The sequence below is a fragment of the Callospermophilus lateralis genome, chromosome 3 (assembly GCF_048772815.1).
Source record: "Callospermophilus lateralis isolate mCalLat2 chromosome 3, mCalLat2.hap1, whole genome shotgun sequence".
Lineage (NCBI taxonomy): Eukaryota > Metazoa > Chordata > Mammalia > Rodentia > Sciuridae > Callospermophilus > Callospermophilus lateralis.
In genome coordinates this window covers 53,138,102-53,151,171 of record NC_135307.1, presented here as the reverse complement: position 1 = coordinate 53,151,171, position 13,070 = coordinate 53,138,102, and the positions used below count along the sequence as shown (strand labels likewise).

Genomic DNA, 13,070 nt, shown 5'->3' with positions numbered 1-13,070 from the left:
AACTGAGGGAGAGTTGAGAAGCTTCTGGTCAGACACAGCCATCTAATCTTGGGGCTCTGGGCTTTTCTGAAACATCATGTTATTGCTTTGTTTCAGGGTGGACACTGCCAGGCACCTACTGCTTGACCTCTGTTTAAATGAGGACCTTCAAGACTAGACAGCATGGCTCTTTTCAGCTTATTGCATGAAGGAGTTACACTAGTTCAAGTTAAAAGCGGACCCCAAATGGTTACATTATACAAGCTGTGAGGTTTTAAAACTTGAAATTCTACTCATTGCAAGGAAATCCTCACTTAAGCTTCAGTGAGCCACAAGCACTTAAAAACCATGAACCTTCAGCTGATCATCCTTAGCCAGTCCAATCTCTACCAGGAACTGGCATAGGTTCTTGTGCTGGTCACCCTGTAGCTGAATGACTTCTCCATATTCTGGATGCTCAATTACAGTACCATTGCAGGCAAATTTCTTTTTAAACGCCTTCATTAGTTTCTTTTTATCTTAATAATCAGCGATCCCTTGTACAGTGGTAAGGGTCTTCCTGCCGTTTCTCTGTTGAATTCTTATATGAATATAATCCTTAGTGCCAGCAGGAAGCAGGTCATCACCCTTACTTGCATCAGCAAAGGGGAGGTTTGAAAGAGTGGAGGTTCTGCATAGCGGACATACCATACAATTCCTTTTCCTTGGTGGAAACGGCCTGCAGAAGGCAGCTGTGGGAGAAGGTGGGGGGGAGAGAGAAGGGGGGGGCTCAAGGGGGAGGCTGCTGAGTCCTCGGTGGTGGCTCAGTGACTCCACTGATTGTTACTTTTGCTGAGAAGAAGCTTTTTAGTTTGAATCTATTCCATTTATTAATTTTGATTTTAATTCTTGATTTATAGAAGTCTTATTAAGGAAGTAGGGGCTTAATCCAATATGATGGAGATTTGGGCCTACTGTCTCTGGTTTAATTTCTAATTCCTCTATCCACTTTGAGTTGAATTTTGTGCATGTTGAGAGATAGAGATTTAGTTTCATTTTGTTGCATGTGGATTTCCAGGTTTCTCAGCACTATTTGTTGAGGAGGCTATCTTTTCTCCACTGTAGGTTTTTGGCACATTTACGTAATATAAGATAATTGTAATTATGTGGGTTAGTCTCTGTGTTCTCTATTCTCTATCATTGGTCTATCAGTCTATTTTGGTGCTGATACCATGCTGTTTTTGTTACTATTGCTCTGTAGTATAGTTTAAGTTCTGATATAGTGATGCCACCTGCTCCACTTTTCTTTCTAAAAATTACTTCAACTATTCTGGGTTCTCTTATTTTTCCAGATGAATTTCATGACTTTTTTCTATTCCTATGAAAAATATCATTGGTATTTTGATTGTAATCGCATTAAATCTATCTGTATAATGTTTTTAGTATTATGGTCATTTTGACAATATTAATTCTGTCTATCCAAGACCAAAAAAAAAAAAAAATAGTTCCATCTTCTAAGCTCTTTTGTTTACTTTCTTTCTTTAGTGTTCTGTATTTTTCTTTCTTTCTTTCTTTCTTTCTTTCTTTCTTTTTTTTTTTTTTTTTTTTGCTATTGTCAATGGGGCAGTTTTCCTCGTTTCCCTGTCAGAGAATTTGTCCCTGATATACAGAAATGCCTTTGACTCATTGAAGGATGAAATATTCTATATATGTCAGTTAAGTCTAAGTTATTGATTGCATTATTGATTTTTGTAGTTTCTTTATTCAGCTTTTGTTTGGACAATCTATCCAGTGATGAGAGATGTACGTAAAGTCACCCAGAATTATTGTGTTGTGGTCCATTTGACTCTTGAACTTGAGAAGAGTTTATTTGATGAATGTAAACGATGCATTGTTTGGGACATATAAACTTATTCTTTGTTATGTCTTGTTGATGAATGATTTCCTTAAGCAATATGAAATGTTCTTCTTTATCCCTTTTGATTAACCTTGGCTTGAAGTCTAATTAAGTTGATCTGAGGATGGACACCCCTGCTTACTTCCTCGGTCCATGTGAGTGTTATGATTTTTGCCAACCTTTCACATTCAATCTGTGGATGTCTTTTCCTATGAGATGAGTCTCTTGGAGGCAGCATATTGTTGGGTCTTTTTTTTTTAAATTCTATCTGCCAGTCTGTGTCTTTTGATTGGTGAGTTTAGATCATCAACATTAAGGCTTATTATTGAGACATGATTTGGATTCCCAGCCATTTTTTTATTTAACTTGATTTGCTTTCTTTTTTGATTAGTTTTTACTTTAGTGTAATACCTCCCTTTGCTGAGTTTTATTGTCTTTCAATTCCTCTTTATGCAATATTTTGCCAAGGATGTTCTGTAGTGCAGGCTTTCAAGTTGTAAAATATTTAATTTATTTTTATCACAGAAGATTCTTATTTCATCATCAAATCTAAAACTTAATTTTGATTGGGTATAAGATTCTTTGTTGGTCTCTATTTTCTTTTAGAGATTGATATATATTGTTCCAGGATCTTCTAGCTTTCAGGGAGTGGTTTGAAAAATTTGCACATAATCTAATTGGTTTCTGTCTATATGTAATCTGGTTCCTTTCTCTTGTGGCTTTGAATATTCTCTCCTTATTCTGTATGTTAGACATTTTCATTATAATGTGCCTTGCTGTGGATCTGTTGTGATTTTGTACATTTGGCATCCTGTAAGCCCCTTGAATTTGGTTTTCCAATTTATTCTTCATGTTTGGAAAATTTTCAGATATTATTTCATTCAATAGGTGGCTCATTTCTTTCGTTTGGAACTCTATGCCATCCTCCATCCCAATAACTCTTAAATTTGGTCTTTTTATGCTATCTCATATTTTTTGAATGTTCTGCTCATAGTTTCTTACCATTTTCAATGTGTGGTCTACATTCTTTTCAAGATTATATATTTTGTCTTCATTGTCTAAGGTACTATCTTTTAAGTGGTCTAATCTGTTGGTCATGCTTTCAGTTGAACTTTTAATTTGGTTAATTGTTTCTTTCATTTCAAGGATTTCTGTTTTTTTTTTGAAGAGAGAGAGAGAGAAAGAGAGAGAGAGAGAGAGAGAGAATTTTAATATTTATTTTTAGTTTTCGGCAGACATAACATCTTTGTTTTTATGTGGTGCTGAGGATCGAACCCGGGCTGCACGCCTGTCAGGCGAGTGCGCTACCACTTGAGCCACATTCCCAGCCAAGGATTTCTGTTTTTTGTATTTTTTTAGAACCTCTGCCTCCCTATTGAAGTAATCTTTTGCTTCCTGTATTTGTTCATGTAGCCTTTTTCAAACGGATCTTTTGCTGCCTATATTTGCTCTCTTATATCATCCTTTAATTCGCAGAACATTTTAATCATATACATCCTGAACTCCTTCTCTGTTGTTTCTTCTGCTGTGCTGACCATGGATTCTAGTATTGTGGTATCTTGATATGTTTTGGGCACTTTCTCCTCTTGTCTTTTCATATTGCACCGTTTATCTGAGGTGTTACCATTTTTAACCCTATAGGCTTATACTGCCCATGTAGGGTTTTTAATACTTCTCTTTTGAGGTGAGTAACAATGTTAACAGATGCCAATACAACCAAATACAGACTTAACCAAATAGCTGCTATGAAGACATTTTCAGTTTAGTCACAATGTACAGAAATGGTGAATTCAATTATTATCTACAGTATACTCAGTAGGTTTGTAAAAGGGTATACAGTTTCTCATGGTGGACAAAGAACTGAGATGAGGAGTATAATGATATGCTGAAGAGGTAGGAGGTGAGAATATAAACTATTATATCTTAGGAAGTATAAAAAAAAAATTTAAATAAGAAGATTAGTAGAAAGGAAGAGTGAGGAAGTAATTTGGGTAGACTAAATAAGTGGGAAGACATTTACTTTGTCTGCCCAAACACACATATATATTAAGAAAAATTAAAAATGTTAAAATAGTAAAAATTGGTGGGAAAAAAAGAAAAAAGAAAGCAAACAGAAAAGAATATAAAACACAATCATAAAATATTCAGATATCATATGTCTCAAAATCCTAAATCATACAAAGTACTTGGTTTCACATATGTTGGGGTTGTGAGGACAGAATAGAGAGGGAGAAGAAAAAAAAATCTTGAAGGAAGAAACAGGGATTGTTTTGGTTGGAGATCAGTGTCTTTCTTGCTTCCCTTCCCATCCAATAAATGTCAGCTAGTATCTCTGCCCTCAGGATGGTGAAGATAACCAGGGTGGGAGGGGTGGTCCTGGTTGGAGGGTGTCGCCCCCCCGCGACTAGGATACGTGGGAGACCAGCCTGTTGTCTCCAAGGCACCAGCTGTCAGAACCGCCCTCTGACAGAGGTAGTGAAGCGCACTAGACCAGCTAGTGTCTCCTGGGCTGAGCAAGAGGGTAAGTATCAGGACCTGGCCCGCCACTCAACCTGGCCCACACAATCACACCGGGTCAGGAGAGGAGTCAACCATGAAGGTGCAATAATCTCAACTTTATTGTGTCAGGGACAAGGTTATATATGCTAGGAGAGACTAAGAAGAGACAGTAGCAAGAACCAATAAGGAGCAGTTACATCACTGTCACTAAGGGGTCTAGGCAGATTTCAGATTAAACCATTAGGTAGGGCTAAAGTCAAAAGATTGACTACGGGCTAAAAGCCAGCAAATGCTGATCCAGCCAGGTCACATATACAGAAATGCTAACCTATGAGACGGCCTCAGCCAACACCCAATAATGGCCACAGTCCCAAGGGAGGTAAAAGGTCCCAACAGGAGGGCATCTGGAAGTGGGGTGTGGGATCCATCAATCCCCAATTGGAGACTGCACCTCAATAATCTCTTTTTGGGACCACCCTTGTGATGTGAGCACCTGGTCTTATCTTCTTATCTCACCTGAAGTCCTCCCAGTTCCTGGTCTCTGTGTTAGTCTGTAAACTTTATCACACTCACCCTCTCCCTTACTACTTCCTAGTGAGTAGAAAGGGAGACTAAGTAAGTAGGAAGACTAGTGAGGAACCTTTATCTTCGAAGCTCTTGGGCATGGTACTTTGGGTGCAATGAGAACATGCCCCGCTGAAAACATTTTTTTGTTTTGGGCACTCACAATGTCTGCTTAGCAGCTGCTTGGGTGTGTGGGGAGTTAGAAACTGGGTACCTGGCCAGCTGGAATTCCAAACTGGTGGTTGCCTCCACTAAAGATGGTGATGAAGATGACTCAAGATGGAGGTGGTTACTTTCAGCCATGGGGTGTCAGTTCAGGGCAGGGTGGGGGGAGCCAGGTGATAATGTTGAACAATGAGTTTAGAGATGAGCTCTATGGTGTGCATTGTGTTGTGGTTGGCTGACTTCAGAGCCTGTGTAAAGTTCTTGGGTAAAGCAGGCTATTGCACATAGGGAACTATCTCCATTTCTGTAGAGTTCTAAGATGGAGGCTACCAAGGGAGCCCCACATTGATAGATGGGGGTTCACATGGGAATGGTTGCTGGAGTTCCTGCATGTGGGAAGCTACCAGGTGACCTGTGAGCAAGTGGTGTTCATGATTTCTGCTCAAGTGGGTGGATAAAAGTTCTCTGAAGGTGCTGATGCCAATGATCCCACTAGGTACCCAGTAGTCCTACATGGGTGAGTAGTTGGGAGACTTACTCTGAAGCTGAAGCCTTGCACCCTAGATGGGCATGGTGGCCATGATTCCTGCCTGGGAGGAGGAATATTGCTATAGAGAAGCATTATTATCACTACTTGAGTCCCAGGTCATGAACACACAGAATTCTGCCTCCCTCTGACCAGCCATCTTGGATCCCCCCAACATCTACTCTTTTGACTCTTTCAAAAATATATAGGGCTGGGGAAGTGGCTCAAGCGGTAGCTCGCTCACCTGGCATGTGTGTGGCCCGGGTTTGATCCTCAGCACCACATACAAACAAATGTTGTGTCCACCAAAAATTAAAAAATAAATATTAAAATACTCTCTCTCTCTCTCTTTAAAAAAAAAAAAAAATATATATATATATATATATATATATATATATATATATATATATATATATATATATCAATAAGCTGGGCATGGTGATACACTCCTGTCATCCTGGCAGTTTGAAAGGCTGAGGCCAGAGGATGGAAAATTCAAAGCCAGTCTCAGCAATGGGGAGGTACTAAGCAACTCAATGAAGACCTGTCTAATAATAATAATAATAATAATACAAAATAGAGCTAGGAATGTTGCTCAGTTGTTGAGTATCCCTAAATTCAATTTCTAGTACCAAAAAAAAAAAAAAAATGAGAAACCAGTTGCATGATTCGTACTTTTACCTCATTAATTAATAAAATAAATATTTGATAGTGTTAGTTTAATATTTACTCTGAGTAATAGTTATGGCTTCATGTTTAATTTATTCTTGGAATATTTTGAAGATTATGCACCAAAATGTACAATGGAATCTTATGTATGTGTATTGAAAGTAAAACCTGATAGAGTATTTATTGATTGGTGTCCAAGCAATTAAAAGGCTTTTGTGGCCAATCCAACATTTCTTATAAAATATTTTTAAAAGGAGCTAAAACTTAAAGTTTTGGAAGTTTTCTCAATACTACATGACTTTAGATTTTAAAAGCAATCTGAAGACATTATATGTGGCATTTGAAAGTATTATTTCAACTATATAAATTATCAGAACAACATAATGGTAGCAGGTTTTTCTTGTATTTTGCTTTTTTGCATCAAGAATAATTTTTATTTGCTATAATTGAGATCACAGGGAGAAAAGGCTGTTTGTTAGACAAAGTGGCAAAACTTTCAAGTATGCAAAACTACTACAGTTTTTCTGATACATCCCGGAGAGATTATCTCCTGAGCTATTCTAAAACACCATACTTTGTTTAAAAAAAAAGTGGACATTAATGCAAATGGTTCTTGTCCATAGTAATATAAATAAATTCTAAGGTGCACCTTATCAGCATCATGAATATCAACAAGTTTCATCAATTTGTAAACTTATTTCAGCATTAATTTTATTTAATTGTCATATTTTAACATCCACTTTATTCACTAACTGCTTCAATTTTGATATGTGCATATTACAAAGCTATGGCAATAGGTATTTATTATAACACATTAAATATAAAAACATTAATCACATCACTATTTTTAAGAAAAGTTTGACCTATCAAAGGAACTCTTTCACTTGTGGGAGCAACAAATGAATGTACTCATATTTTCAAGAAATAGGAAAACATTCATTTCCAAGGAATGTTTCAAAGATTCGTTTTCTTTAATAAAATGTTGCTCTCAGGGAACAGAGCATATATTTAAATCTGGATATCTAAATGAATGCTAATTATGTATTATAAGTTTAAATCCAAAAGGTGATACTTTTAAAATATAGTGATATTTAAATCAATTACAAATATTACAAAAGATCAAAGACTCATATAATTACTTTAGACTGAATCTACATTTTTAACCAAAAATAGGGTAAAGAGTTGAACTAAATATGACTTGTGTTGTTTCTTATTTTCCTCTTTTCTTGTGGCAGATGAAATATTAATGAACTCTCATTTTAAAGATATTTTAATTAAGTTATATTCTTAAAAATATGGGTTCACTTTTAGTAATAAGTATGCTAACATTTGTCCTAATACTTTTTATATTTGTTTCATCCTTAAAAGTTTAGTATCATCATAAAAGGTAGAAAAATACTTTATGTTCGCATATTTAATTATTTTCTCTTAAAGTCAATGTAGTTTTAAGGTACATATTACATTTTTAAGAATGTGGCCAAATACATCTACATTTTCATATTATGTTTTTATACAAGAAAATAAAGTTGTTCTAAATATTTACATTTCTAATATGCTAAGAATCTAAATAAATGAAAATTATCTATCTAGTTATAAAACAAAGTATAGTGTTCTGTTTTACACATCACATAGACTATATATTTTCTCTTACTTAAGGGGATACATAAAACACTACATTGTAAAAATTCCAAAGCATACTTAAATTTTATGGGGCCTATGTGATCTTTATATTTTTGATGCAGTGTGTAGAGTTGGAAAGAAAGCCTTAAAAGTTTTATAGATTCAAATAAAAAAATAATAACATGAAAATATTTGATTTATTTACAAAATTTCCTGGCTGATTTCATGTATAAATGTACTTGACATGTACTTTTTACAAAAAAAAAAGTCTGAGTTATTATAGTAGTCTCACAAATTAAAAAAAAAAATTAAAAATTTACCTAGCAAAAAGTATATAATTAAAAATCTCACTTTGCACAAATACATTACTTTACCACAGATTTAGACAGTTTTGCATTGTTATGACCAATATACTCCACAAGAGCAAACTAAAAGAGAAAAAGTTTTATTTTGGCTCATGGTTTCAGATTGTAGTCAGCCACTCTGGCTATGAGGTGTTGAAAAGCATCATGACAAAAAAACGTGGAAGAATTAAGCAGCTCAGTTGATACCTGATACTCAGGAAGCATGGGGTATGGGGGTGGGAGTTGGGGAGATGAGATACAGAAAGAGAGCGAGAGCGAGAGAGAGAGAGAGAGAGAGAGAGAGAGAGAGAGAGACTAGAGCAAGGTGTTGGAGAGAGAGAGAGAGAGAGACTAGAGCAAGGTGTTGGAGATGGGATACACAATCCCAAAGGTACATTTCCTATGACCTATCTTCTTCAACACACTTTGTCTTCCTAGTTACCACCCAGTTAATCCATCCAAGTGGGTTAATATATGAGTAGTTATCACTCATAATCACAGAATAGTCACAGTCAGGACCCCACTTCTAGTTACCAATTTCTGTGTTAGGCAGTTTTTTTTATTGCTGTGACCAACATATCTGACTGGAACAACTAAGAGGAGGAAAAGTTTCTTTGATTCACATTTTCAGAGCTTCTTCATGGTTTCTGACTTTGTTGTTCTGGGTACTGGGGTGAGGCAGAATGTCATGGTGGCAGGGTATGGTGGATGAAAACAGCTCAGGAAATGGCACCAAGAAGTAGCAGGAGAGAGCAAAGATGCTAGGGACAAAAATATAAACCCCAAAGCCATGTCCCAATGTCCTACTTCCTCCAGCCACATCCTATCCTCCTACAATTACCACCCAGTTAATCCATTCAGGAGGATTAATACACCATTAGGTAGCAACTCTCATAATCTATTCATTTACCTCTGAACATTCTTGCATTGTACCCACCTGTGTCTCTTGTGGACACCTCATATTCAAACCATAACAATCCCCATCATGTAAAACATGCATTTTCTTTGATAAACTCTTAATAAATATATATATTTATTATAAATAAATATATATTTATAAATAAATATATATATAAATATATATAAATAAATATATATACATATATATATATTATATGTAAAACTGTCTAAATCTAATAGTAGTCTCACAAATTAAAAAAAAATTTAAAAATTTACCTAGCAGAAAGTATATAATTAAAAATCTCACTTTGCACAAATACATTACTTTACCACAGATTTAGACAGTTTTGCATTGTTATGTTTTTTGTATAAAGTGTCAAAGTGGCTAACTTTTAGGTAGCCTTTCTTTCCCATTTGTTTTGCTTTTTATTGTCATGTGCACATTAAATATGTAATTTATGAAATCAAGTTCATTATGATTAATGTAGAAATCACAAGTAGAAATTTTACTTGTTTGGATTCAGTTATTTCCATTCAGTCTGATATTCTTAATGTATTTTGAATAATAATTTTAACCTTTTCTAAATTATAATAATCTCTAGTTACCCTACAGCATTATTCATTTTTAAAGCCCTCTGATTCATTATTTGGTCATTAACTCTGTGTCATGACTTATCTCATGCATTTATTTCTCAATATTTTTTATTATATTTAACACAGTTTTCCATTCACTTTTCTAAGACTCTGATAGCTTATGATAATCTGCCTCCCAAACCACAAATCTTTCCCTTCTTCAGTCATTTCCAATTCAATTTAGGACATTAGCATTTATGCAGTTAAAAAAGAAAAATCATACAAAACCTCTTATTTTTCTCTGTTTCCATTATTTTTTCAACAAATCCATTAGCAATTTTCAACTTAAAATATATACCAATCTGTTAGCTTTTCATCATCTCTAACACTACCAGTTAGAAGAAGTAACAAAATGGCAACTGAGTAAGAAGCATCGACAGTATATCCCAAGTTAAAGAGATATCCACACACCAACTTACCTTCACAAGAGCTGGTAGGACTGCAAATTGGTGCAGCCAATATGAAAAGCAGTATGAAGATTCCTTGGAAAATTGGGAATGGAACGACCATTGACCCAGCTATCCCTCTCCTCAGTATATACCCAAAGGATTTAAAAACAGCATACTACAGGGACACAGTCACATCAATGTTTACAGCAGCACAATTTACAATAGCTAAACTTTAGAACCAATCTAGATGCCCTCTGAATGATGAATGGATAAAAAAATGTGGCATTTATACACAATGGTATATTACTCAGCAATTAAAGAGAATAAAATCATGGCATTTGCAGGTAAGTAGATGGAGTAAAGTTGAAAAATCCCAAAAAACCAAATGCTGAATATTTTCTCTGATATAAGGAGGCCGATTCATAGACAGGTAGGGAGAGGGAGCATGGGAGGAATAGACAAACTCTAGATAGGGCAGAGGGGAGGGAGGGAAAGGGAGGAGTCATAGGATCAGAAATGATGGTGGTATGTGATGGACATCATTATCCAAAGTACATGTGTGAAGACATGAATTGGTGTGAATACACTTTATATACAACCAGAGATATGAAAAGTTTGTGCTCTGTATGTGTACTATGAATTGAATACATTCTGCTGTCATATATAAATTTAAAAAAATAATTTAATAAAGATTTCAAAGGCAGGGAGGTGACATGGTCAAGTTTGTGTTTCATGGTGATAATTAGAAGATTATTGATCACAGATTACATACTAGCTACTTTTTATATTATTTAATTCTATTTAATTCAAAGTAAATGTTTGTGCTTTTCCTCAAACCATGGCAAAGAAAGATGTGATAACTTGACCAAAGTCATGTAGATAAAGACTTAAATCTTAGGAGATAGTGGTAAATAAACAAATAATTCTATTAGAAAAAAATAGGTAAAGAAATCTTTAGTACCATAGTGCCTGTTATTGGTATAACAAAATGAAAAGATGCATGATAGAAGGCAGGGAGAAAAGAGTGAGCTAGTCATTCCCCTCTCAACTCCAACCAACCTAGTCTGGAGAGAGGCATTATAAGTTGGGAGGTGTTGAGTAGCAGGCCTGCTATGGTGCAAACCAGTGCTTGGTAAAGCCCCAAGACCCCTACCACCAGCCCAATATATACTGAGTTGCTGGAACTCTGTTAAGACAGCAAGGAGAATGCATCCATTTCCTGATCTCCAAATTCTGATGGTTGAGCAGGGAGCAGGACTCCATCTGCTAGGGAACAGGGTACAAAAGATAATACAGGGCTTTATGATACCCAGCACCTGGTAGAAACTGAAGGCCTAATATGCAGGTCAGAGATTACAAATGTAACTTCTACACGGGCTCTAGTATCAGGTGGAGACCTGGCACTGGAAGCAGAGACCTGAGTTTTGATTGCTTAAGTTCCATCCATGGAAATTGCCTCCTGTATACTTGTCTTCCTCCCAATACTATGCAAGGCCCCAAGGCCTGTAAGACTCAGGTGTGACCTAGTTTAGCACCAACTTTGATGGCCAAGGGGTTGTCTCTACACTGCAGGTTCCAAGCTTGGGCAGCATAGCTATTCCAAGCTAGTACACATAGACAAGGTGCTAAAACTGCCCTGGCACCAAGTGGAGAGCTGGTCCCAGTGGAACAGACTGATGCCATGGCTTACATTAACACCAGCTATAGTGTGGGCCCCATAGCATCCATAAGACTACAGGTTCTTATGGCTGTGAGTCTCAAGTACCACCTAGTTTAGCATTTGCCTAGGCACCTTGGAGACCAACAGTACTAAACTACTCCAACCTCCAGCAGAACAGTGTGATGCAAGACCCCACACACTAGGGCTAGGACAGGTTTGTAATCAGAAGATTTTTGCCTGAAAACTTAGTGCCAGGCTAGTGAAACCTAAAACTGGGCAGATTGTAACAACTCCAATCACCAGACCTGCTTAAGGATGGAGCCTCTAGAACATCTCCATTGCCAGGCGAAATGTGCAGCCCTAGTCTATAAGAATTATATTCCAGCCAACCTCACCTGTTATTCATTGCAGCAGTCCTAGGCCATCTCATCTCAGCAACAGGTAGACAACAGCACCATAGGCCTTGATGCTAAGCCAGTGTAGTACTTGTCTTGATGGATGATAACTTTAGAGTGTAGATATTCCAGTGGCATCTGTGATCAGATGTATGACATAGAAATCTGGGGGTTTCCAGAGCCAGGCAGAATCTTGCAGTATCAAATGATCATGGATGAGGTATCCCAGTTCCTACCTTGGCCCCAGACAGAGACTTACAGGGACAGTCTACAATGTAGAAGTTCTTTCATGTTTCTTTTTGAACAATATACTAGCAGTGTATGTGGATCAATCATAGGGTTGGATTACTCCCTAGTACTGAAACAGTTATAACATAACAAGAGACTCCTGAAAAATCTGAACGTGGTTGTGCAGGATAGGTCAAATAGAAAAAAAAAAAATTGCTTGAAGACATTCGATTTGAAAACATACATTTGGAGGAGGAAAAAAAATGAAGAGGAATAAAAAAATCTTACAGAAACTTTGGGACAATATTAGAACAGAATGTGTGTGGGTTATAGAGGTTCAGGAAACACTTGATAATGTCTAGAAATTTATTTAAAAATACAGTAACAGAAATCTTCCGTAAATGTAAAGAATGATAAATATATCCAGGCATGAGAAGGTAAAATGTCAACCGTCAAATTTAGCTCAGCCAAATCTACCTCCAGAAATGTTGTACTTATGCTCTTAGAGGTGAAAAATAAAAAGAATATTCTTCAGGTTATGAGACAACACAAACTAATAACACACAGGGGGTTAATTGGGTGGTTAATTATATTGCTCTCATAGTATGTTTTGATTTCCTATT

The 13,070-nt window shown here is 36.3% G+C and overlaps 1 pseudogene; it reads right to left on the bottom strand.

Moving 5' to 3' along the window:
- Positions 1–295: 295 nt before the first annotated feature.
- Positions 296–664, bottom strand: LOC143393791 (eukaryotic translation initiation factor 1 pseudogene; annotated as a pseudogene).
- Between the last annotated feature and the right edge of the window lie 12,406 nt (positions 665–13,070).